The sequence below is a fragment of the Amblyomma americanum genome, unplaced genomic scaffold, assembly GCF_052857255.1.
Source record: "Amblyomma americanum isolate KBUSLIRL-KWMA unplaced genomic scaffold, ASM5285725v1 scaffold_78, whole genome shotgun sequence".
NCBI lineage: Eukaryota > Metazoa > Arthropoda > Arachnida > Ixodida > Ixodidae > Amblyomma > Amblyomma americanum.
Window position 1 is genome coordinate 360,458 of NW_027526550.1, and position 27,139 is coordinate 387,596.

Sequence of the window (27,139 nt, forward strand, 5' to 3'; positions counted from 1 at the left end):
CGATTTCGTCCCGCTATAAAGTTTTGCTGAACTTCTTCGTTTCAAAAACTGATATGGCGTCGCCCTTTCCATTTGTGCCAACCGCCGGACTGCGTTCATTCCAGGGATTTAGCTTATTTTGGTTATTAGGTTACCTAAATGCAGTGCTTTTTACAGGTAATGACGTCTAACACGACTCCGTTCCTGAACAGGTTTTGTTTTATATTGGAAGTGTTCGCCGCAACACCCGGCATAATGGGCGTTTATTTCAGCGCACGATTTCGTCCCGCTATAAAGTTTTGCAGGACTTCTTCGTTTCAAAAACTGATATGGCGTCGCCCTATCAATTTGTGCCAACCGCCGGACTGCGTTCATTCCAGGGATTTAGCTTATTTTGGTTATTTGGCTCCCTAAATGCAGTGCTTTTTACAGGTAATGATGACTAACACGACTCCCTACTTGAACAGGTTTTGTTTTATATTCGAAGTGTTCGCCGCAACACCCGGCATAATGGCCGTTTATTTCAGCGCACGATTTCGTCCCGCTATAAAGTTTCGCAGGACTTCTTCGTTTCAAGAACTGATATGGCGTCGCCCTATGAATTTGTGCCAACCGCCGGACTGCGTTCATTCCAAGGATTTAGCTTATTTTGTTTATTCGGCTACCTAAATGGAGTGCTTTTTACAGGTAATGACGTCTGACACGACTCCGTACTTGAGCAGGTTTTGTTTTATATTGGAAGTGTTCGCCGCAACACCCGGCATAATGGGCGTTTATTTCAGCGCACGATTTCGTCAAGCTATAAAGTTTTGCAGGACTTCTTCGTTTCAAAAACTGATATGGCGTCGCCCTATCAGTTTGTGCCAACCGCCGGACTGCGTTCATTCCAGGGATTTAGCTTATTTTGGTTCTTTGGCTCCCTAAATGCAGTGCTTTTAACAGGTAATCACGTCTAACACGACTCCGTACTTGAACAGGTTTTGTTTTATATTGGAAGTGTTCGCCGCAACACCCGGCATAATGGCCGTTTATTTCAGCGCACGATTTCGTCCCGCTATAAAGTTTTGCAGGACTTCGTTTCAAAAACTGATATGGCGTCGCCCAGTCCATTTTTGCCAACCGCCGGACTGCGTTCATTCCAGGGATTTAGCTTATTTTGGTTATTTGGCTTCCTAAATGCAGTGCTTTTTACAGGTTATGACGTCTAACACGACTCCGTACTTGAACAGTTTTTCTTTTATATTGGTAGTGTTCACCGCAACACCCGGCATAACGGCCGTTTATTTCAGCGGCTGATTTCGTCTCGCTATAGACTTTTACAGAAGGACTTCTTCGCTTCAAACACTGATATGGCGTCGCCCAGTACATTTGCGCCAACCGCCGGACTGCGTTCATTCCAAGGATTTAGTTTATTTTGGTAATTTGGCTCTCTAAATGCAGTGCTTTTTACAGGTAATGACGTCTAACACGACTCCATTCCTGAACAGGCTTTGTTTTATATTGGGAGTGTTCGCCGCAACACCCGGCATAATGGCCGTTTATTTCAGCGCACGATTTCGTCCCGCTATAGAGTTTTGCTGGACTTCTTCGTTTCAAAAACTGATATGGCGTCGCCCTTTCCATTTGTGCCAACCACCGGACTGCGTTCATTCCAGGGATTTAGCTTATTTTGGTTATTCGGCTCCCTAAATGCAGTGCTTGTGACAGGTAATGACGTCTAACACGACTCCGTTGCTGAACAGGTTTTGTTTTATATTGGAAGTGTTCGCCGCAACACCCGGCATAATGGCCGTTTATTTCAGCGCACGATTTCGTCCCGCTATAAAGTTTTGCTGAACTTCTTCGTTTCAAAAACTGATATGGCGTCGCCCTTTCCATTTGTGCCAACCGCCGGACTGCGTTCATTCCAGGGATTTAGCTTATTTTGGTTATTCGGCTCCCTAAATGCAGTGCTTTTTACAGGTAATGACGTCTAACACGACTCCGTTCCTGAACAGGTTTTGTTTTATATTGGAAGTGTTCGCCGCAACACCCGGCATAATGGCTGTTTATTTCAGCGCAGGTTTTCGTCCCGCTATAAAGTTTTGCTGGATTTCTTCGTTTCAAAAACTGATATGGCGTCGCCCTTTCCATTTGTGCCAACCGCCGGACTGCGTTCATTCCAGGGATTTAGCTTATTTTGGATATTCGGTTCCCTAAATGCAGTGCTTTTTACAGGTAATGACGTCAAACACGACTCCGTTCCTGAACAGGTTTTGTTTTATATTGGAAGTGTTCGCCGCAACACCCGGCATAATGGCCGTTTATTTCAGCGCAGGATTTCGTCCCGCTATAAAGTTTTGCTGGACTTCTTCGTTTCTAAAACTGATATGGCGTCGCCCTTTCCATTTGTGCCAACCGCCGGACTGCGTTCATTCCAGGGATTTAGCTTATTTTGGTTATTCGGCTCCCTAAATGCAGTGCTTTTTACAGGTAATGACGTCTAACACGACTCCGTTCCTGAACAGGTTTTGTTTTATATTGGAAGTGTTCGCCGCAACACCCGGCATAATGGCCGTTTATTTCAGCGCACGATTTCGTCAAGCTATAAAGTTTTGCAGGACTTCTTCGTTTCAAAAACTGATATGGCGTCGCCCTATCAGTTTGTGCCAACCGCCGGACTGCGTTCATTCCAGGGATTTACCTTATTTTGGTTATTTGGCTCCCTAAATGCAGTGCTTTTAACAGGTAATCACGTCTAACACGACTCCGTACTTGAACAGGTTTTGTTTTATATTGGAAGTGTTCGCCGCAACACCCGGCATAATGGCCGTTTATTTCAGCGCACGAGTTCGTCCCGCTATAAAGTTTTGCAGGACTTCTTCGTTTCAAAAACTGATATGGCGTCGCCCAGTCCATTTTTGCCAACCGCCGGACTGCGTTCATTCCAGGGATTTAGCTTATTTTGGTTATTTGGCTTCCTAAATGCAGTGCTTTTTTCAGGTTATGAAGTCTAATACGACTCCGTACTTGAACAGTTTTTCTTTTATATTGGTAATGTTCACCGCAACACCCGGCATAACGGCCGTTTATTTCAGCGGCTGATTTCGTCTCGCTATAGACTTTTACAGAAGGACTTCTTCGCATCAAACACTGATATGGCGTCGCCCAGTACATTTGCGCCAACCGCCGGACTGCGTTCATTCCAAGGATTTAGCTTATTTTGGTTATTCGGCTCCCTAAATGCAGTGCTTGTGACAGGTAATGACGCCTAACACGACTCCGTTCCTGAACATGTTTTGTTTTATATTGGAAGTGTTCGCCGCAACACCCGGCATAATGGCGTTTATTTCAGCGCACGATTTCGTCCCGCTATAAAGTTTTGCTGGACTTCTTCGTTTAAAAACTGATATGGCGTCGCCCTTTCCATTTGTGCCAACCGCCGGACTGCGTTCATTCTAAGGATTTAGCTTATTTTGGTAATTTGGCTCCCTAAATGCAGTGCTTTTTACAGGTAATGACGTCTAACACGACTCCGTTCCTGAACAGGTTTTGTTTTATATTGGAAGTGTTCGCCGCAACACCCGGCATAATGGCCGTTTATTTCAGCGCACGATTTCGTCCCGCTATAAAGTTTTGCTGGACTTCTTCGTTTCAAAAACTGATATGGCGTCGCCCTATCAGTTTGTGCCAACCGCCGGACTGCGTTCATTCCAGGGATTTAGCTTATTTTGGTTATTTGGCTCCCTAAATGCAGTGCTTTTAACAGGTAATCACGTCTAACACGACTCCGTACTTGAACAGGTTTTGTTTTATATTGAAAGTGTTCGCCGCAACACCCGGCATAATGGCCGTTTATTTCAGCGCACGATTTCGTCCCGCTATAAAGTTTTGCAGGACTTCTTCGTTTCAAAAACTGATATGGCGTCGCCCAGTCCATTTTTGCCAACCGCCGGACTGCGTTCATTCCAGGGATTTAGCTTATTTTGGTTATTTGGCTTCCTAAATGCAGTGCTTTTTTCAGGTTATGAAGTCTAACACGACTCCGTACTTGAACAGTTTTTCTTTTATATTGGTAGTGTTCACCGCAACACCCGGCATAACGGCCGTTTATTTCAGCGGCTGATTTCGTCTCGCTATAGACTTTTACAGAAGGACTTCTTCGCATCAAAAACTGATATGGCGTCGCCCTTTCCATTTGTGCCAACCACCGGACTGCGTTCATTCAAGGGATTTAGCTTATTTTGGTTATTCGGCTCCCTAAATGCAGTGCCTTTTACAGTTAATGATGTCTAACACGACTCCGTTCCTGAACAGGTTTTGTTTTATATTGGAAGTGTTCGCCGCAACACCCGGCATAACGGCCGTTTATTTCAGCGCAGGATTTCGTCCCGCTATAAAGTTTTGCTGGATTTCTTCGTTTCAAAAACTGATATGGCGTCGCCTTTTCCATTTGTGCCAACCGCCGGACTGCGTTCATTCAAGGGATTTAGCTTATTTTGGTTATTCGGCTCCCTAAATGCAGTGCTTGTGACAGGTAATGACGTCTAACACGACTCCGTTCCTGAACAGGTTTTGTTTTATATTGGAAGTGTTCGCCGCAACACCCGGCATAATGACCGTTTATTTCAGCGCACGATTTCGTCCCGCTATAAAGTTTTGCTGGACTTCTTCGTTTCAAAAACTGATATGGCGTCGCCCTTTCCATTTGTGCCAACCGCCGGACTGCGTTCATTCTAAGGATTTAGGTTATTTTGGTAATTTGGCTCCCTAAATGCAGTGCTTTTTACAGGTAATGACGTCTAACACGACTCCGTTCCTGAACAGGTTTTGTTTTATATTGGAAATGTTCGCCGCAACACCCGGCATAATGGCCGTTTATTTCAGCGCACGATTTCGTCCCGCTATAAAGTTTTGCTGGACTTCTTCGTTTCAAAAACTGATATGGCGTCGCCCTTTCCATTTGTGCCAACCGCCGGACTGCGTTCATTCAAGGGATTTAGCTTATTTTGGTTATTCGGCTCCCTAAATGTAGTGCCTTTTACAGTTAATGACGTCTAACACGACTCCGTTCCTGAACAGGTTTTGTTTTATATTGGAAGTGTTCGCCGCAACACCCGGCATAATGGCCGTTTATTTCAGCGCACGATTTCGTCCCGCTATAAAGTTTTGCAGGACTTCTTCGTTTCAAAAACTGATATGGCGTCGCCCAGTCCATTTTTGCCAACCGCCGGACTGCGTTCATTCCAGGGATTTAGCTTATTTTGGTTATTTGGCTTCCTAAATGCAGTGCTTTTTTCAGGTTATGAAGTCTAACACGACTCCGTACTTGAACAGTTTTTCTTTTATATTGGTAGTGTTCACCGCAACACCCGGCATAACGGCCGTTTATTTCAGCGGCTGATTTCGTCTCGCTATAGACTTTTACAGAAGGACTTCTTCGCATCAAAAACTGATATGGCGTCGCCCTTTCCATTTGTGCCAACCACCGGACTGCGTTCATTCAAGGGATTTAGCTTATTTTGGTTATTCGGCTCCCTAAATGCAGTGCTTGTGACAGGTAATGACGTCTAACACGACTCCGTTCCTGAACAGGTTTTGTTTTATATTGGAAGTGTTCGCCGCAACACCCGGCATAATGGCCGTTTATTTCAGCGCACGATTTCGTCCCGCTATAAAGTTTTGCTGGACTTCTTCGTTTCAAAAACTGATATGGCGTCGCCCTTTCCATTTGTGCCAACCGCCGGACTGCGTTCATTCTAAGGATTTAGGTTATTTTGGTAATTTGGCTCCCTAAATGCAGTGCTTTTTACAGGTAATGACGTCTAACACGACTCCGTTCCTGAACAGGTTTTGTTTTATATTGGAAATGTTCGCCGCAACACCCGGCATAATGGCCGTTTATTTCAGCGCACGATTTCGTCCCGCTATAAAGTTTTGCTGGACTTCTTCGTTTCAAAAACTGATATGGCGTCGCCCTTTCCATTTGTGCCAACCGCCGGACTGCGTTCATTCAAGGGATTTAGCTTATTTTGGTTATTCGGCTCCCTAAATGCAGTGCCTTTTACAGTTAATGACGTCTAACACGACTCCGTTCCTGAACAGGTTTTGTTTTATATCGGAAGTGTTCGCCGCAACACCCGGCATAATGGCCGTTTATTTCAGCGCACGATTTCGTCCCGCTATAAAGTTTTGCTGGACTTCTTCGTTTCAAAAACTGATATGGCGTCGCCCTTTCCATTTGTGCCAACCGCCGGACTGCGTTCATTCCAGGGATTTAGCTTATTTTGGTTATTCGGCTCCCTAAATGCAGTGCTTTTTACAGGTAATGACGTCTAACACGACTCCGTTCCTGAACAGGTTTTGTTTTATACTGGAAGTGTTCGCCACAACACCCGGCATAATGGCCGTTTATTTCAGCGCACGATTTCGTCCCGCTATAAAGTTTTGCTGGACTTCTTCGTTTCAAAAACTGATATGGCGTCGCCCTTTCCATTTGTGCCAGCCGCCGGACTGCGTTCATTCAAGGGATTTAGCTCTTTTTGGTTATTCGGCTCCCTAAATGCAGTGCCTTTTACAGTTAATGACGTCTAACACGACTCCGTTCCTGAACAGGTTTTGTTTTATATTGGAAGTGTTCGCCGCAACACCCGGCATAACGGCCGTTTATTTCAGTGCACGATTTCGTCCCGCTATAAAGTTTTGCTGGACTTCTTCGTTTCAAAATCTGATATGGCGTCGCCCGTTCCATTTGTGCCAACCGCCGGTCTGCGTTCATTACAGGGATTTAGCTTATTTTGGTTATTCGGCTCCCTAAATGCAGTGCTTTTTACAGGTAATGACGTCTAACACGACTCCGTTCCTGAACAGGTTTTGTTTTATATTGGAAGTGTTCGCCGCAACACCCGGCATAATGGCCGTTTATTTCAGTGCAGGATTTCTTCCCGCTATAAAGTTTTGCTGGATTTCTTCGTTTCAAAAACTGATATGGCGTCGCCCTTTCCATTTGTGCCAACCGCCGGACTGCGTTCATTCCAAGGATTAATCTTATTTTGGTAATTTGGCTCCCTAAATGCAATGCTTTTTACAGGTAATGACGTCTAACACGACTCCGTTCCTGAACAGGTTTTGTTTTATATTGGAAGTGTTCGCCGCAACACCCGGCATAATGGCCGTTTATTTCAGTGCAGGATTTCGTCCCGCTATAAAGTTTTGCTGGATTTCTTCGTTTCAAAAACTGATATGGCGTCGCCCTTTCCATTTGTGCCAACCGCCGGACTGCGTTCATTCCAAGGATTAATCTTATTTTGGTAATTTGGCTCCCTAAATGCAATGCTTTTTACAGGTAATGACGTCTAACACGACTCCGTTCCTGAACAGGTTTTGTTTTATATTGGAAGTGTTCGCCGCAACACCCGGCATAATGGCCGTTTATTTCAGTGCACGATTTCGTCCCGCTATAAAGTTTTGCTGGACTTCTTCGTTTCAAAATCTGATATGGCGTCGCCCGTTCCATTTGTGCCAACCGCCGGTCTGCGTTCATTACAGGGATTTAGCTTATTTTGGTTATTCGGCTCTCTAAATGCAGTGCTTTTTACAGGTAATGACGTCTAACACGACTCCGTTCCTGAACAGGTTTTGTTTTATATTGGAAGTGTTCGCCGCAACACCCGGCATAATGGCCGTTTATTTCAGCGCACGATTTCGTCCCGCTATAAAGTTTTGCTGGACTTCTTCGTTTCAAAAACTGATATGGCGTCGCCCTTTCCATTTGTGCCAACCGCCGGTCTGCGTTCATTACAGGGATTTAGCTTATTTTGGTTATTCGGCTCTCTAAATGCAGTGCTTTTTACAGGTAATGACGTCTAACACGACTCCGTTCCTGAACAGGTTTTGTTTTATATTGGAAGTGTTCGCCACAACACCCGGCATAATGGCCGTTTATTTCAGCGCACGATTTCGTCCCGCTATAAAGTTTTGCTGGACTTCTTCGTTTCAAAATCTGATATGGCGTCGCCCTTTCCATTTGTGCCAACCGCCGGTCTGCGTTCATTACAGGGATTTAGCTTATTTTGGTTATTCGGCTCTCTAAATGCAGTGCTTTTTACAGGTAATGACGTCTAACACGACTCCGTTCCTGAACAGGTTTTGTTTTATATTGGAAGTGTTCGCCACAACACCCGGCATAATGGCCGTTTATTTCAGCGCACGATTTCGTCCCGCTATAAAGTTTTGCTGGACTTCTTCGTTTCAAAATCTGATATGGCGTCGCCCTTTCCATTTGTGCCAACCGCCGGTCTGCGTTCATTACAGGGATTTAGCTTATTTTGGTTATTCGGCTCTCTAAATGCAGTGCTTTTTACAGGTAATGACGTCTAACACGACTCCGTTCCTGAACAGGTTTTGTTTTATATTGGAAGTGTTCGCCACAACACCCGGCATAATGGCCGTTTATTTCAGCGCACGATTTCGTCCCGCTATAAAGTTTTGCTGGACATCTTCGTTTCAAAATCTGATATGGCGTCGCCCTTTCCATTTGTGCCAACCGCCGGTCTGCGTTCATTACAGGGATTTAGCTTATTTTGGTTATTCGGCTCTCTAAATGCAGTGCTTTTTACAGGTAATGACGTCTAACACGACTCCGTTCCTGAACAGGTTTTGTTTTATATTGGAAGTGTTCGCCACAACACCCGGCATAATGGCCGTTTATTTCAGCGCACGATTTCGTCCCGCTATAAAGTTTTGCTGGACTTCTTCGTTTCAAAAACTGATATGGCGTCGCCCTTTCCATTTGTGCCAACCGCCGGTCTGCGTTCATTACAGGGATTTAGCTTATTTTGGTTATTCGGCTCTCTAAATGCAGTGCTTTTTACAGGTAATGACGTCTAACACGACTCCGTTCCTGAACAGGTTTTGTTTTATATTGGAAGTGTTCGCCGCAACACCCGGCATAATGGCCGTTTATTTCAGCGCACGATTTCGTCCCGCTATAAAGTTTTGCTGGACTTCTTCGTTTCAAAATCTGATATGGCGTCGCCCTTTCCATTTGTGCCAACCGCCGGTCTGCGTTAATTACAGGGATTTAGCTTATTTTGGTTATTCGGCTCTGTAAATGCAGTGCTTTTTACAGGTAATGACGTCTAACACGACTCCGTTCCTGAACAGGTTTTGTTTTATATTGGAAGTGTTCGCCGCAACACCCGGCATAATGGCCGTTTATTTCAGCGCACTATTTCGTCCCGCTATAAAGTTTTGCTGGACTTCTTCGTTTCAAAAACTGATATGGCGTCGCCCTTTCCATTTGTGCCAACCGCCGGACTGCGTTCATTCCAGGGATTTAGCTTATTTTGGTTATTCGGCTCCCTAAATGCAGTGCTTTTTACAGGTAATGACGTCTAACACGACTTCGTTCCAGGAATGAACAGGTTTTGTTTTATATTGGAAGTGTTCGCCGCAACACCCGGCATAATGGCCGTTTATTTCAGCGCAGGATTTCGTCCCGCTATAAAGTTTTGCTGGATTTCTTCGTTTCAAAAACTGATATGGCGTCGCCCTTTCCATTTGTGCCAACCGCCGGACTGCGTTCATTCCAGGGATTTAGCTTATTTTGGTTATTCGGTTCCCTAAATGCAGTGCTTTTTACAGGTAATGATGTCTAACACGACACCGTTCCTGAACAGGTTTTGTTTTATATTGGAAGTGTTCGCCACAACACCCGGCATAATGGCCGTTTATTTCAGCGCAGGATTTCGTCCCGCTATAAAGTTTTGCTGGACTTCTTCGTTTCAAAAACTGATATGGCGTCGCCCTTTCCATTTGTGGCAACCGCCGGTCTGCGTTCATTCCAGGGATTTCGATGATTTTGGTTATTCGGCTCCCTAAATGCAGTGCTTGTGACAGGTAATGACGTCTAACACGACTCCGTTCCTGAACAGGTTTTGTTTTATATTGGAAGTGTTCGCCGCAACACCCGGCATAATGGCCGTTTATTTCAGCGCACGATTTCGTCCCGCTATAAAGTTTTGCTGGACTTCTTCGTTTCAAAAACTGATATGGCGTCGCCCTTTCCATTTGTGCCAACCGCCGGACTGCGTTCATTCTAAGGATTTAGGTTATTTTGGTAATTTGGCTCCCTAAATGCAGTGCTTTTTACAGGTAATGACGTCTAACACGACTCCGTTCCTGAACAGGTTTTGTTTTATATTGGAAGTGTTTGCCGCAACACCCGGCATAATGGCCGTTTATTTCAGCGCACGATTTCGTCCCGCTATAAAGTTTTGCTGGACTTCTTCGTTTCAAAATCTGATATGGCGTCGCCCGTTCCATTTGTGCCAACCGCCGGTCTGCGTTCATTACAGGGATTTAGCTTATTTTGGTTATTCGGCTCCCTAAATGCAGTGCTTTTTACAGGTAATGACGTCTAACACGACTCCGTTCCTGAACAGGTTTTGTTTTATATTGGAAGTGTTCGCCGCAACACCCGGCATAATGGCCGTTTATTTCAGTGCAGGATTTCTTCCCGCTATAAAGTTTTGCTGGATTTCTTCGTTTCAAAAACTGATATGGCGTCGCCCTTTCCATTTGTGCCAACCGCCGGACTGCGTTCATTCCAAGGATTAATCTTATTTTGGTAATTTGGCTCCCTAAATGCAATGCTTTTTACAGGTAATGACGTCTAACACGACTCCGTTCCTGAACAGGTTTTGTTTTATATTGGAAGTGTTCGCCGCAACACCCGGCATAATGGCCGTTTATTTCAGTGCAGGATTTCGTCCCGCTATAAAGTTTTGCTGGATTTCTTCGTTTCAAAAACTGATATGGCGTCGCCCTTTCCATTTGTGCCAACCGCCGGACTGCGTTCATTCCAAGGATTAATCTTATTTTGGTAATTTGGCTCCCTAAATGCAATGCTTTTTACAGGTAATGACGTCTAACACGACTCCGTTCCTGAACAGGTTTTGTTTTATATTGGAAGTGTTCGCCGCAACACCCGGCATAATGGCCGTTTATTTCAGTGCACGATTTCGTCCCGCTATAAAGTTTTGCTGGACTTCTTCGTTTCAAAATCTGATATGGCGTCGCCCGTTCCATTTGTGCCAACCGCCGGTCTGCGTTCATTACAGGGATTTAGCTTATTTTGGTTATTCGGCTCTCTAAATGCAGTGCTTTTTACAGGTAATGACGTCTAACACGACTCCGTTCCTGAACAGGTTTTGTTTTATATTGGAAGTGTTCGCCGCAACACCCGGCATAATGGCCGTTTATTTCAGCGCACGATTTCGTCCCGCTATAAAGTTTTGCTGGACTTCTTCGTTTCAAAAACTGATATGGCGTCGCCCTTTCCATTTGTGCCAACCGCCGGTCTGCGTTCATTACAGGGATTTAGCTTATTTTGGTTATTCGGCTCTCTAAATGCAGTGCTTTTTACAGGTAATGACGTCTAACACGACTCCGTTCCTGAACAGGTTTTGTTTTATATTGGAAGTGTTCGCCACAACACCCGGCATAATGGCCGTTTATTTCAGCGCACGATTTCGTCCCGCTATAAAGTTTTGCTGGACTTCTTCGTTTCAAAATCTGATATGGCGTCGCCCTTTCCATTTGTGCCAACCGCCGGTCTGCGTTCATTACAGGGATTTAGCTTATTTTGGTTATTCGGCTCTCTAAATGCAGTGCTTTTTACAGGTAATGACGTCTAACACGACTCCGTTCCTGAACAGGTTTTGTTTTATATTGGAAGTGTTCGCCACAACACCCGGCATAATGGCCGTTTATTTCAGCGCACGATTTCGTCCCGCTATAAAGTTTTGCTGGACTTCTTCGTTTCAAAATCTGATATGGCGTCGCCCTTTCCATTTGTGCCAACCGCCGGTCTGCGTTCATTACAGGGATTTAGCTTATTTTGGTTATTCGGCTCTCTAAATGCAGTGCTTTTTACAGGTAATGACGTCTAACACGACTCCGTTCCTGAACAGGTTTTGTTTTATATTGGAAGTGTTCGCCACAACACCCGGCATAATGGCCGTTTATTTCAGCGCACGATTTCGTCCCGCTATAAAGTTTTGCTGGACATCTTCGTTTCAAAATCTGATATGGCGTCGCCCTTTCCATTTGTGCCAACCGCCGGTCTGCGTTCATTACAGGGATTTAGCTTATTTTGGTTATTCGGCTCTCTAAATGCAGTGCTTTTTACAGGTAATGACGTCTAACACGACTCCGTTCCTGAACAGGTTTTGTTTTATATTGGAAGTGTTCGCCACAACACCCGGCATAATGGCCGTTTATTTCAGCGCACGATTTCGTCCCGCTATAAAGTTTTGCTGGACTTCTTCGTTTCAAAAACTGATATGGCGTCGCCCTTTCCATTTGTGCCAACCGCCGGTCTGCGTTCATTACAGGGATTTAGCTTATTTTGGTTATTCGGCTCTCTAAATGCAGTGCTTTTTACAGGTAATGACGTCTAACACGACTCCGTTCCTGAACAGGTTTTGTTTTATATTGGAAGTGTTCGCCGCAACACCCGGCATAATGGCCGTTTATTTCAGCGCACGATTTCGTCCCGCTATAAAGTTTTGCTGGACTTCTTCGTTTCAAAATCTGATATGGCGTCGCCCTTTCCATTTGTGCCAACCGCCGGTCTGCGTTAATTACAGGGATTTAGCTTATTTTGGTTATTCGGCTCTGTAAATGCAGTGCTTTTTACAGGTAATGACGTCTAACACGACTCCGTTCCTGAACAGGTTTTGTTTTATATTGGAAGTGTTCGCCGCAACACCCGGCATAATGGCCGTTTATTTCAGCGCACGATTTCGTCCCGCTATAAAGTTTTGCTGGACTTCTTCGTTTCAAAAACTGATATGGCGTCGCCCTTTCCATTTGTGCCAACCGCCGGACTGCGTTCATTCCAGGGATTTAGCTTATTTTGGTTATTCGGCTCCCTAAATGCAGTGCTTTTTACAGGTAATGACGTCTAACACGACTTCGTTCCAGGAATGAACAGGTTTTGTTTTATATTGGAAGTGTTCGCCGCAACACCCGGCATAATGGCCGTTTATTTCAGCGCAGGATTTCGTCCCGCTATAAAGTTTTGCTGGATTTCTTCGTTTCAAAAACTGATATGGCGTCGCCCTTTCCATTTGTGCCAACCGCCGGACTGCGTTCATTCCAGGGATTTAGCTTATTTTGGTTATTCGGTTCCCTAAATGCAGTGCTTTTTACAGGTAATGATGTCTAACACGACACCGTTCCTGAACAGGTTTTGTTTTATATTGGAAGTGTTCGCCACAACACCCGGCATAATGGCCGTTTATTTCAGCGCAGGATTTCGTCCCGCTATAAAGTTTTGCTGGACTTCTTCGTTTCAAAAACTGATATGGCGTCGCCCTTTCCATTTGTGGCAACCGCCGGTCTGCGTTCATTCCAGGGATTTCGATGATTTTGGTTATTCGGCTCCCTAAATGCAGTGCTTGTGACAGGTAATGACGTCTAACACGACTCCGTTCCTGAACAGGTTTTGTTTTATATTGGAAGTGTTCGCCGCAACACCCGGCATAATGGCCGTTTATTTCAGCGCACGATTTCGTCCCGCTATAAAGTTTTGCTGGACTTCTTCGTTTCAAAAACTGATATGGCGTCGCCCTTTCCATTTGTGCCAACCGCCGGACTGCGTTCATTCTAAGGATTTAGGTTATTTTGGTAATTTGGCTCCCTAAATGCAGTGCTTTTTACAGGTAATGACGTCTAACACGACTCCGTTCCTGAACAGGTTTTGTTTTATATTGGAAGTGTTCGCCGCAACACCCGGCATAATGGCCGTTTATTTCAGCGCACGATTTCGTCCCGCTATAAAGTTTTGCTGGACTTCTTCGTTTCAAAAACTGATATGGCGTCGCCCTTTCCATTTGTGCCAACCGCCGGACTGCGTTCATTCCAGGGATTTAGCTTATTTTGGTTATTCGGCTCCCTAAATGCAGTGCTTTTTACAGGTAATGACGTCTAACACGACTCCGTTCCTGAACAGGTTTTGTTTTATACTGGAAGTGTTCGCCACAACACCCGGCATAATGGCCGTTTATTTCAGCGCACGATTTCGTCCCGCTATAAAGTTTAGCTGGACTTCTTCGTTTCAAAAACTGATATGGCGTCGCCCTTTCCATTTGTGCCAACCGCCGGACTGCGTTCATTCAAGGGATTTAGCTCTTTTTGGTTATTCGGCTCCCTAAATGCAGTGCCTTTTACAGTTAATGACGTCTAACACGACTCCGTTCCTGAACAGGTTTTGTTTTATATTGGAAGTGTTCGCCGCAACACCCGGCATAACGGCCGTTTATTTCAGCGCAGGATTTCGTCCCGCTATAAAGTTTTGCTGGATTTCTTCGTTTCAAAAACTGATATGGCGTCGCCCTTTCCATTTGTGCCAACCGCCGGACTGCGTTCATTCCAGGGATTTAGCTTATTTTGGTTATTCGGTTCCCTAAATGCACTGTTTTTACAGGTAATGACGTCAAACACGACTCCGTTCCTGAACAGGTTTTGTTTTATATTGGAAGTGTTCGCCGCAACACCCGGCATAATGGCCGTTTATTTCAGCGCAGGATTTCGTCCCGCTATAAAGTTTTGCTGGACTTCTTCGTTTCAAAAACTGATATGGCGTCGCCCTTTCCATTTGTGCCAACCGCCGGACTGCGTTCATTCCAGGGATTTAGCTTATTTTGGTTATTCGGCTCCCTAAATGCAGTCCTTTTTACTGGTAATGACGTCTAACACGACTCTGTTCCTGAACAGGTTTTGTTTTATATTGGAAGTGTTCGCCGCAACACCCGGCATAATGGCCGTTTATTTCAGCGCAGGATTTCGTCCCGCTATAAAGTTTTGCTGGACTTCTTCGTTTCAAAATCTGATATGGCGTCGCCCGTTCCATTTGTGCCAACCGCCGGTCTGCGTTCATTACAGGGATTTAGCTTATTTTGGTTATTCGGCTCTCTAAATGCAGTGCTTTTTACAGGTAATGACGTCTAACACGACTCCGTTCCTGAACAGGTTTTGTTTTATATTGGAAGTGTTCGCCGCAACACCCGGCATAATGGCCGTTTATTTCAGCGCACGATTTCGTCCCGCTATAAAGTTTTGCTGGACTTCTTCGTTTCAAAAACTGATATGGCGTCGCCCTTTCCATTTGTGCCAACCGCCGGACTGCGTTCATTCCAGGGATTTAGCTTATTTTGGTTATTCGGCTCCCTAAATGCAGTGCTTTTTACAGGTAATGACGTCTAACACGACTTCGTTCCAGGAATGAACAGGTTTTGTTTTATATTGGAAGTGTTCGCCGCAACACCCGGCATAATGGCCGTTTATTTCAGCGCAGGATTTCGTCCCGCTATAAAGTTTTGCTGGATTTCTTCGTTTCAAAAACTGATATGGCGTCGCCCTTTCCATTTGTGCCAACCGCCGGACTGCGTTCATTCCAGGGATTTAGCTTATTTTGGTTATTCGGTTCCCTAAATGCAGTGCTTTTTACAGGTAATGACGTCTAACACGACTCCGTTCCTGAACAGGTTTTGTTTTATATTGGAAGTGTTCGCCGCAACACCCGGCATAATGGCCGTTTATTTCAGCGCAGGATTTCGTCCCGCTATAAAGTTTTGCTGGATTTCTTCGTTTCAAAAACTGATATGGCGTCGCCCTTTCCATTTGTGCCAACCGCCGGACTGCGTTCATTCCAGGGATTTAGCTTATTTTGGTTATTCGGTTCCCTAAATGCTGTGCTTTTTACAGGTAATGATGTCTAACACGACTCCGTTCTTGAACAGGTTTTGTTTTATATTGGAAGTGTTCGCCGCAACACCCGGCATAATGGCCGTTTATTTCAGCGCAGGATTTCGTCCCGCTATAAAGTATTGCTGGACTTCTTCGTTTCAAAAACTGATATGGCGTCGCCCTTTCCATTTGTGCCAACCGCCGGTCTGCGTTCATTCCAGGGATTTAGCTTATTTTGGTTATTAGGCTCCCTAAATGCAGTGCTTTTTACAGGTAATGACGTCTAACACGACTCCGTTCCTGAACAGGTTTTGTTTTATATTGGAAGTGTTCGCCGCAACACCCGGCATAATGGCCGTTTATTTCAGCGCACGATTTCGTCCCGCTATAAAGTTTTGCTGGACTTCTTCGTTTCAAAAACTGATATGGCGTCGCCCTTTCCATTTGTGCCAACCGCCGGACTGCGTTCATTCCAGGGATGTAGCTTATTTTGGTTATTCGGCTCTCTAAATGCAGTGCTTTTTACAGGTAATGACGTCTAACACGACTCCGTTCCTGAACAGGTTTTGTTTTATATTGGAAGTGTTCGCCGCAACACCCGGCATAATGGCCGTTTATTTCAGCGCAGGATTTCTTCCCGCTATAAAGTTTCGCAGGACTTCTTCGTTTCAAAAACTGATATGGCGTCGCCCTATGAATTTGTGCCAACCGCCGGACTGCGTTCATTCCAAGGATTTAGCTTATTTTGTTTATTCGGCTCCCTAAATGGAGTGCTTTTTTCAGGTAATGACGTCTGACACGACTCCGTACTTGAGCAGGTTTTGTTTTATATTGGAAGTGTTCGCCACAACACCCGGCATAATGGCCGTTTATTTCAGCGCAGGATTTCGTCCCGCTATAAAGTTTTGCTGGACTTCTTCGTTTCAAAAACTGATATGGCATCGCCCTTTCCATTTGTGCCAACCGCCGGTCTGCGTTCATTCCAGGGATTTAGCTTATTTTGGTTATTCGGCTCCCTAAATGCAGTGCTTTTTACAGGTAATGGCGTCTAACACGACTCCGTTCCTGAACAGGTTTTGTTTTATATTGGAAGTGTTCGCCGCAACACCCGGCATAATGGCCGTTTATTTCAGCGCAGGATTTCGTCCCGCTATAAAGTTTTGCTGGATTTCTTCGTTTCAAAAACTGATATGGCGTCGCCCTTTCCATTTGTGCCAACCGCCGGACTGCGTTCATTCCAGGGATTTAGCTTATTTTGGTTATTCGGTTCCCTAAATGCAGTGCTTTTTACAGGTAATGATGTCTAACACAACTCCGTTCCTGAACAGGTTTTGTTTTATATTGGAAGTGTTCGCCGCAACACCCGGCATAATGGCCGTTTATTTCAGCGCAGGATTTCGTCCCGCTATAAAGTTTTGCTGGACTTCTTCGTTTCAAAAACTGATATGGCGTCGCCCTTTCCATTTGTGCCAACCGCCGGTCTGCGTTCATTCCAGGGATTTAGCTTATTTTGGTTATTAGGCTCCCTAAATGCAGTGCTTTTTACAGGTAATGACGTCTAACACGACTCCGTTCCTGAACAGGTTTTGTTTTATATTGGAAGTGTTCGCCGCAACACCCGGCATAATGGCCGTTTATTTCAGCGCACGATTTCGTCCCGCTATAAAGTTTTGCTGGACTTCGTTTCAAAAACTGATATGGCGTCGCCCTTTCCATTTGTGCCAACCGCCGGTCTGCGTTCATTCCAGGGATTTAGCTTATTTTGGTTATTCGGCTCCCTAAATGCAGTGCTTTTTACAGGTAATGACGTCTAACACGACACCGTTCCTGAACAGGTTTTGTTTTATATTGGAAGTGTTCGCCGCAACACCCGGCATAATGGCCGTTTATTTCAGCGCAGGATTTCTTCCCGCTATAAAGCTTCGCAGGACTTCTTCGTTTCAAAAACTGATATGGCGTCGCCCTATGAATTTGTGCCAACCGCCGGACTGCGTTCATTCCAAGGATTTAGCTTATTTTCTTTATTCGGCTCCCTAAATGGAGTGCTTTTTACAGGTAATGACGTCTGACACGACTCCGTACTTGAGCAGGTTTTGTTTTATATTGGAAGTGTTCGCCGCAACACCCGGCATAATGGCCGTTTATTTCAGCGCACGATTTCGTCAAGCTATAAAGTTTTGCAGGACTTCTTTTCAAAAACTGATATGGCGTCGCCCTATCAGTTTGCGCCAACCGCCGGACTGCGTTCATTCCAGGGATTTAGCTTATTTTGGTTATTTGGCTCCGTAAATGCAGTGCTTTTAACGGGTAATCACGTCTAACACGACTCCGTACTTGAACAGGTTTTGTTTTATACTGGAAGTGTTCGCCGCAACACCCGGCATAATGGCAGTTTATTTCAGCGCACGATTTCGTCTCGCTATAGACTTTTACAGAAGGACTTCTTCGCTTCAAACACTGATATGGCGTCGCCCAGTACATTTGCGCCAACCGCCGGACTGCGTTCATTCCAAGGATTTAGTTTATTTTGGTAATTTGGCTCCCTAAATGCAGTGCTTTTAACAGGTAATCACGTCTAACACGACTCCGTACTTGAACAGTTTTTCTTTTATATTGGTAGTGTTCACCGCAACACCCGGCATAACGGCCGTTTATTTCAGCGGCTGATTTCGTCTCGCTATAGACTTTTACAGAAGGACTTCTTCGCTTCAAACACTGATATGGCTTCGCCCAGTACATTTGCGCCAACCGCCGGACTGCGTTCATTCCAAGGATTTAGTTTATTTTGGTAATTTGGCTCCCTAAATGCAGTGCTTTTTACAGGTAATGACGTCTAACACGACTCCATTCCTGAACAGGTTTTGTTTTATATTGGGAGTGTTCGCCGCAACACCCGGCATAATGGCCGTTTATTTCAGCGCACGATTTCGTCCCGCTATAGAGTTTTGCTGGACTTCTTCGTTTCAAGAACTGATATGGCGTCGCCCTTTCCATTTGTGCCAACCACCGGACTGCGTTCATTCCAGGGATTTAGCTTATTTTGGTTTTTCGGCTCCCTAAATGCAGTGCTTTTTACAGGTAATGACGTCTAACACGACTCCGTTCCTGAACAGGTTTTGTTTTATATTGGAAGTGTTCGCCGCAACACCCGGCATAATGGCCGTTTATTTCAGCGCAGGATTTCTTCCCGCTATAAAGTTTCGCAGGACTTCTTCGTTTCAAAAACTGGTATGGCGTCGCCCTTTCCATTTGTGCCAACCGCCGGACTGCGTTCATTCCAAGGATTTAGCTTATTTTGTTTATTCGGCTCCCTAAATGGAGTGCTTTTTTCAGGTAATGACGTCTGACACGACTCCGTACTTGAGCAGGTTTTGTTTTATATTGGAAGTGTTCGCCACAACACCCGGCATAATGGCCGTTTATTTCAGCGCAGGATTTCGTCCCGCTATAAAGTTTTGCTGGACTTCTTCGTTTCAAAAACTGATATGGCGTCGCCCTTTCCATTTGTGCCAACCGCCGGTCTGCGTTCATTCCAGGGATTTAGCTTATTTTGGTTATTCGGCTCCCTAAATGCAGTGCTTTTTACAGGTAATGACGTCTAACACGACACCGTTCCTGAACAGGTTTTGTTTTATATTGGAAGTGTTCGCCGCAACACCCGGCATAATGGCCGTTTATTTCAGCGCAGGATTTCTTCCCGCTATAAAGTTTCGCTGGACTTCTTCGTTTCAAAAACTGATATGGCGTCGCCCTTTCCATTTGTGCCAACCGCCGGACTGCGTTCATTCCAGGGATGTAGCTTATTTTGGTTATTCGGTTCCCTAAATGCATTGCTTTTTACAGGTAATGATGTCTAACACAACTCCGTTCCTGAACAGGTTTTGTTTTATATTGGAAGTGTTCGCCGCAACACCCGGCATAATGGCCGTTTATTTCAGCGCAGGATTTCTTCCCGCTATAAAGTTTCGCAGGACTTCTTCGTTTCAAAAACTGATATGGCGTCGCCCTATGAATTTGTGCCAACCGCCGGACTGCGTTCATTCCAAGGATTTAGCTTATTTTGTTTATTCGGCTCCCTAAATGGAGTGCTTTTTTCAGGTAATGACGTCTGACACGACTCCGTACTTGAGCAGGTTTTGTTTTATATTGGAAGTGTTCGCCACAACACCCGGCATAATGGCCGTTTATTTCAGCGCAGGATTTCGTCCCGCTATAAAGTTTTGCTGGACTTCTTCGTTTCAAAAACTGATATGGCGTCGCCCTTTCCATTTGTGCCAACCGCCGGTCTGCGTTCATTCCAGGGATTTAGCTTATTTTGGTTATTCGGCTCCCTAAATGCAGTGCTTTTTACAGGTAATGGCGTCTAACACGACTCCGTTCCTGAACAGGTTTTGTTTTATATTGGAAGTGTTCGCCGCAACACCCGGCATAATGGCCGTTTATTTCAGCGCAGGATTTTGTCCCGCTATAAAGTTTTGCTGGATTTCTTCGTTTCAAAAACTGATATGGCGTCGCCCTTTCCATTTGTGCCAACCGCCGGACTGCGTTCATTCCAGGGATTTAGCCTATTTTGGTTATTCGGTTCCCTAAATGCAGTGCTTTTTACAGGTAATGATGTCTAACACAACTCCGTTCCTGAACAGGTTTTGTTTTATATTGGAAGTGTTCGCCGCAACACCCGGCATAATGGCCGTTTATTTCAGCGCAGGATTTCGTCCAGCTATATAGTTTTGCTGGACTTCTTCGTTTCAAAAACTGATATGGCGTCGCCCTTTCCATTTGTGCCAACCGCCGGTCTGCGTTCATTCCAGGGATTTAGCTTATTTTGGTTATTAGGCTCCCTAAATGCAGTGCTTTTTACAGGTAATGACGTCTAACACGACTCCGTTCCTGAACAGGTTTTGTTTTATATTGGAAGTGTTCGCCGCAACACCCGGCATAATGGCCGTTTATTTCAGCGCACGATTTCGTCCCGCTATAAAGTTTTGCTGGACTTCTTCGTTTCAAAAACTGATATGGCGTCGCCCTTTCCATTTGTGCCAACCGCCGGTCTGCGTTCATTCCAGGGATTTAGCTTATTTTGGTTATTCGGCTCCCTAAATGCAGTGCTTTTTACAGGTAATGACGTCTAACACGACACCGTTCCTGAACAGGTTTTGTTTTATATTGGAAGTGTTCGCCGCAACACCCGGCATAATGGCCGTTTATTTCAGCGCAGGATTTCTTCCCGCTATAAAGCTTCGCAGGACTTCTTCGTTTCAAAAACTGATATGGCGTCGCCCTATGAATTTGTGCCAACCGCCGGACTGCGTTCATTCCAAGGATTTAGCTTATTTTGTTTATTCGGCTCCCTAAATGGAGTGCTTTTTTCAGGTAATGACGTCTGACACGACTCCGTACTTGAGCAGGTTTTGTTTTATATTGGAAGTGTTCGCCGCAACACCCGGCATAATGGCCGTTTATTTCAGCGCAGGATTTCTTCCCGCTATAAAGTTTCGCAGGACTTCTTCGTTTCAAAAACTGATATGGCGTCGCCCTATGAATTTGTGCCAACCGCCGGACTGCGTTCATTCCAAGGATTTAGCTTATTTTGTTTATTCGGCTCCCTAAATGGAGTGCTTTTTACAGGTAATGACGTCTGACACGACTCCGTACTTGAGCAGGTTTTGTTTTATATTGGAAGTGTTCGCCGCAACACCCGGCATAATGGCCGTTTATTTCAGCGCACGATTTCGTCAAGCTATAAAGTTTTGCAGGACTTCTTCTTTTCAAAAACTGATATGGCGTCGCCCTATCAGTTTGCGCCAACCGCCGGACTGCGTTCATTCCAGGGATTTAGCTTATTTTGGTTATTTGGCTCTGTAAATGCAGTGCTTTTAACGGGTAATCACGTCTAACACGACTCCGTACTTGAACAGGTTTTGTTTTATATTGGAAGTGTTCGCCGCAACACCCGGCATAATGGCAGTTTATTTCAGCGCACGATTTCGTCTCGCTATAGACTTTTACAGAAGGACTTCTTCGCTTCAAACACTGATATGGCGTCGCCCAGTACATTTGCGCCAACCGCCGGACTGCGTTCATTCCAAGGATTTAGTTTATTTTGGTAATTTGGCTCCCTAAATGCAGTGCTTTTAACAGGTAATCACGTCTAACACGACTCCGTACTTGAACAGTTTTTCTTTTATATTGGTAGTGTTCACCGCAACACCCGGCATAACGGCCGTTTATTTCAGCGGCTGATTTCGTCTCGCTATAGACTTTTACAGAAGGACTTCTTCGCTTCAAACACTGATATGGCGTCGCCCAGTACATTTGCGCCAACCGCCGGACTGCGTTCATTCCAAGGATTTAGTTTATTTTGGTAATTTGGCTCCCTAAATGCAGTGCTTTTTACAGGTAATGACGTCTAACACGACTCCATTCCTGAACAGGTTTTGTTTTATATTGGGAGTGTTCGCCGCAACACCCGGCATAATGGCCGTTTATTTCAGCGCACGATTTCGTCCCGCTATAGTTTTGCTGGACTTCGTTTAAAAACTGATATGGCGTCGCCCTTTCCATTTGTGCCAACCACCGGACTGCGTTCATTCCAGGGATTTAGCTTATTTTGGTTATTCGGCTCCCTAAATGCAGTGCTTTTTACAGGTAATGACGTCTAACACGACTCCGTTCCTGAACAGGTTTTGTTTTATATTGGAAGTGTTCGCCGCAACACCCGGCATAATGGCCGTTTATTTCAGCGCACGATTTCGTCCCGCTATAGAGTTTTGCTGGACTTCATCGTTTCAAAAACTGATATGGCGTCGCCCTTTCCATTTGTGCCAACCACCGGACTGCGTTCATTCCAGGGATTTAGCTTATTTTGGTTATTCGGCTCCCTAAATGCAGTGCTTTTTACAGGTAATGACGTCTAACACGACTCCGTTCCTGAACAGGTTTTGTTTTATATTGGAAGTGTTCGCCGCAACACCCGGCATAATGGCCGTTTATTTCAGCGCAGGATTTCTTCCCGCTATAAAGTTTCGCAGGACTTCTTCGTTTCAAAAACTGATATGGCGTCGCCCTTTCCATTTGTGCCAACCGCCGGACTGCGTTCATTCCAAGGATTTAGCTTATTTTGTTTATTCGGCTCCCTAAATGGAGTGCTTTTTTCAGGTAATGACGTCTGACACGACTCCGTACTTGAGCAGGTTTTGTTTTATATTGGAAGTGTTCGCCACAACACCCGGCATAATGGCCGTTTATTTCAGCGCAGGATTTCGTCCCGCTATAAAGTTTTGCTGGACTTCTTCGTTTCAAAAACTGATATGGCGTCGTCCTTTCCATTTGTGCCAACCGCCGGTCTGCGTTCATTCCAGGGATTTAGCTTATTTTGGTTATTCGGCTCCCTAAATGCAGTGCTTTTTACAGGTAATGACGTCTAACACGACACCGTTCCTGAACAGGTTTTGTTTTATATTGGAAGTGTTCGCCGCAACACCCGGCATAATGGCCGTTTATTTCAGCGCAGGATTTCTTCCCGCTATAAAGTTTCGCAGGACTTCTTCGTTTCAAAAACTGATATGGCGTCGCCCTATGAATTTGTGCCAACCGCCGGACTGCGTTCATTCCAAGGATTTAGCTTATTTTGTTTATTCGGCTCCCTAAATGGAGTGCTTTTTTCAGGTAATGACGTCTGACACGACTCCGTACTTGAGCAGGTTTTGTTTTATATTGGAAGTGTTCGCCACAACACCCGGCATAATGGCCGTTTATTTCAGCGCAGGATTTCGTCCCGCTATAAAATTTTGCTGGACTTCTTCGTTTCAAAAACTGATATGGCGTCGCCCTTTCCATTTGTGCCAACCGCCGGTCTGCGTTCATTCCAGGGATTTAGCTTATTTTTTTTATTCGGCTCCCTAAATGCAGTGCTTTTTACAGGTAATGACGTCTAACACGACTCCGTTCCTGAACAGGTTTTGTTTTATATTGGAAGTGTTCGCCGCAACACCCGGCATAATGGCCGTTTATTTCAGCGCAGGATTTCGTCCCGCTATAAAGTTTTGCTGGATTTCTTCGTTTCAAAAACTGATATGGCGTCGCCCTTTCCATTTGTGCCAACCGCCGGACTGCGTTCATTCCAGGGATTTAGCTTATTTTGGTTATTCGGTTCCCTAAATGCAGTGCTTTTTACAGGTAATGATGTCTAACACAACTCCGTTCCTGAACAGGTTTTGTTTTATATTGGAAGTGTTCGCCGCAACACCCGGCATAATGGCCGTTTATTTCAGCGCAGGATTTCGTCCCGCTATAAAGTTTTGCTGGACTTCTTCGTTTCAAAAACTGATATGGCGTCGCCCTTTCCATTTGTGCCAACCGCCGGTCTGCGTTCATTCCAGGGATTTAGCTTATTTTGGTTATTAGGCTCCCTAAATGCAGTGCTTTTTACAGGTAATGACGTCTAACACGACTCCGTTCCTGAACAGGTTTTGTTTTATATTGGAAGTGTTCGCCGCAACACCCGGCATAATGGCCGTTTATTTCAGCGCACGATTTCGTCCCGCTATAAAGTTTTGCTGGACTTCTTCGTTTCAAAAACTGATATGGCGTCGCCCTTTCCATTTGTGCCAACCGCCGGTCTGCGTTCATTCCAGGGATTTAGCTTATTTTGGTTATTCGGCTCCCTAAATGCAGTGCTTTTTACAGGTAATGACGTCTAACACGACACCGTTCCTGAACAGGTTTTGTTTTATATTGGAAGTGTTCGCCGCAACACCCGGCATAATGGCCGTTTATTTCAGCGCAGGATTTCTTCCCGCTATAAAGTTTCGCAGGACTTCTTCGTTTCAAAAACTGATATGGCGTCGCCCTATGAATTTGTGCCAACCGCCGGACTGCGTTCATTCCAAGGATTTAGCTTATTTTGTTTATTCGGCTCCCTAAATGGAGTGCTTTTTTCAGGTAATGACGTCTGACACGACTCCGTACTTGAGCAGGTTTTGTTTTATATTGGAAGTGTTCGCCACAACACCCGGCATAATGGCCGTTTATTTCAGCGCAGGATTTCGTCCCGCTATTAAGTTTTGCTGGACTTCTTCGTTTCAAAAACTGATATGGCGTCGCCCTTTCCATTTGTGCCAACCGCCGGTCTGCGTTCATTCCAGGGATTTAGCTTATTTTGGTTATTCGGCTCCCTAAATGCAGTGCTTTTTACAGGTAATGACGTCTAACACGACACCGTTCCTGAACAGGTTTTGTTTTATATTGGAAGTGTTCGCCGCAACACCCGGCATAATGGCCGTTTATTTCAGCGCAGGATTTCTTCCCGCTATAAAGTTTCGCAGGACTTCTTCGTTTCAAAAACTGATATGGCGTCGCCCTATGAATTTGTGCCAACCGCCGGACTGCGTTCATTCCAAGGATTTAGCTTATTTTGTTTATTCGGCTCCCTAAATGGAGTGCTTTTTTCAGGTAATGACGTCTGACACGACTCCGTACTTGAGCAGGTTTTGTTTTATATTGGAAGTGTTCGCCACAACACCCGGCATAATGGCCGTTTATTTCAGCGCAGGATTTCGTCCCGCTATAAAGTTTTGCTGGACTTCTTCGTTTCAAAAACTGATATGGCGTCGCCCTTTCCATTTGTGCCAACCGCCGGTCTGCGTTCATTCCAGGGATTTAGCTTATTTTGGTTATTCGGCTCCCTAAATGCAGTGCTTTTTACAGGTAATGACGTCTAACACGACACCGTTCCTGAACAGGTTTTGTTTTATATTGGAAGTGTTCGCCGCAACACCCGGCATAATGGCCGTTTAGTTCAGCGCAGGATTTCTTCCCGCTATAAAGTTTCGCAGGACTTCTTCGTTTCAAAAACTGATATGGCGTCGCCCTATGAATTTGTGCCAACCGCCGGACTGCGTTCATTCCAAGGATTTAGCTTATTTTGTTTATTCGGCTCCCTAAATGGAGTGCTTTTTTCAGGTAATGACGTCTGACACGACTCCGTACTTGAGCAGGTTTTGTTTTATATTGGAAGTGTTCGCCACAACACCCGGCATAATGGCCGTTTATTTCAGCGCAGGATTTCGTCCCGCTATAAAGTTTTGCTGGACTTCTTCGTTTCAAAAACTGATATGGCGTCGCCCTTTCCATTTGTGCCAACCGCCGGTCTGCGTTCATTCCAGGGATTTAGCTTATTTTGGTTATTCGGCTCCCTAAATGCAGTGCTTTTTACAGGTAATGACGTCTAACACGACACCGTTCCTGAACAGGTTTTGTTTTATATTGGAAGTGTTCGCCGCAACACCCGGCATAATGGCCGTTTATTTCAGCGCAGGATTTCTTCCCGCTATAAAGTTTCGCAGGACTTCTTCGTTTCAAAAACTGATATGGCGTCGCCCTATGAATTTGTGCCAACCGCCGGACTGCGTTCATTCCAAGGATTTAGCTTATTTTGTTTATTCGGCTCCCTAAATGGAGTGCTTTTTTCAGGTAATGACGTCTGACACGACTCCGTACTTGAGCAGGTTTTGTTTTATATTGGAAGTGTTCGCCACAACACCCGGCATAATGGCCGTTTATTTCAGCGCAGGATTTCGTCCCGCTATAAAGTTTTGCTGGACTTCTTCGTTTCAAAAACTGATATGGCGTCGCCCTTTCCATTTGTGCCAACCGCCGGTCTGCGTTCATTCAAGGGATTTAGCTTATTTTGGTTATTCGGCTCCCTAAATGCAGTGCTTTTTACAGGTAATGACGTCTAACACGACTCCGTTCCTGAACAGGTTTTGTTTTATATTGGAAGTGTTCGCCGCAACACCCGGCATAATGGCCGTTTATTTCAGCGCAGGATTTCGTCCCGCTATAAAGTTTTGCTGGATTTCTTCGTTTCAAAAACTGATATGGCGTCGCCCTTTCCATTTGTGCCAACCGCCGGTCTGCGTTCATTCCAGGGATTTAGCTTACTTTGGTTATTAGGCTCCCTAAATGCAGTGCTTTTTACAGGTAATGACGTCTAACACGACTCCGTTCCTGAACAGGTTTTGTTTTATATTGGAAGTGTTCGCCGCAACACCCGGCATAATGGCCGTTTATTTCAGCGCACGATTTCGTCCCGCTATAAAGTTTTGCTGGACTTCTTCGTTTCAAAAACTGATATGGCGTCGCCCTTTCCATTTGTGCCAACCGCCGGTCTGCGTTCATTCCAGGGATTTAGCTTATTTTGGTTATTCGGCTCCCTAAATGCAGTGCTTTTTACAGGTAATGACGTCTAACACGACACCGTTCCTGAACAGGTTTTGTTTTATATTGGAAGTGTTCGCCGCAACACCCGGCATAATGGCCGTTTAGTTCAGCGCAGGATTTCTTCCCGCTATAAAGTTTCGCAGGACTTCTTCGTTTCAAAAACTGATATGGCGTCGCCCTATGAATTTGTGCCAACCGCCGG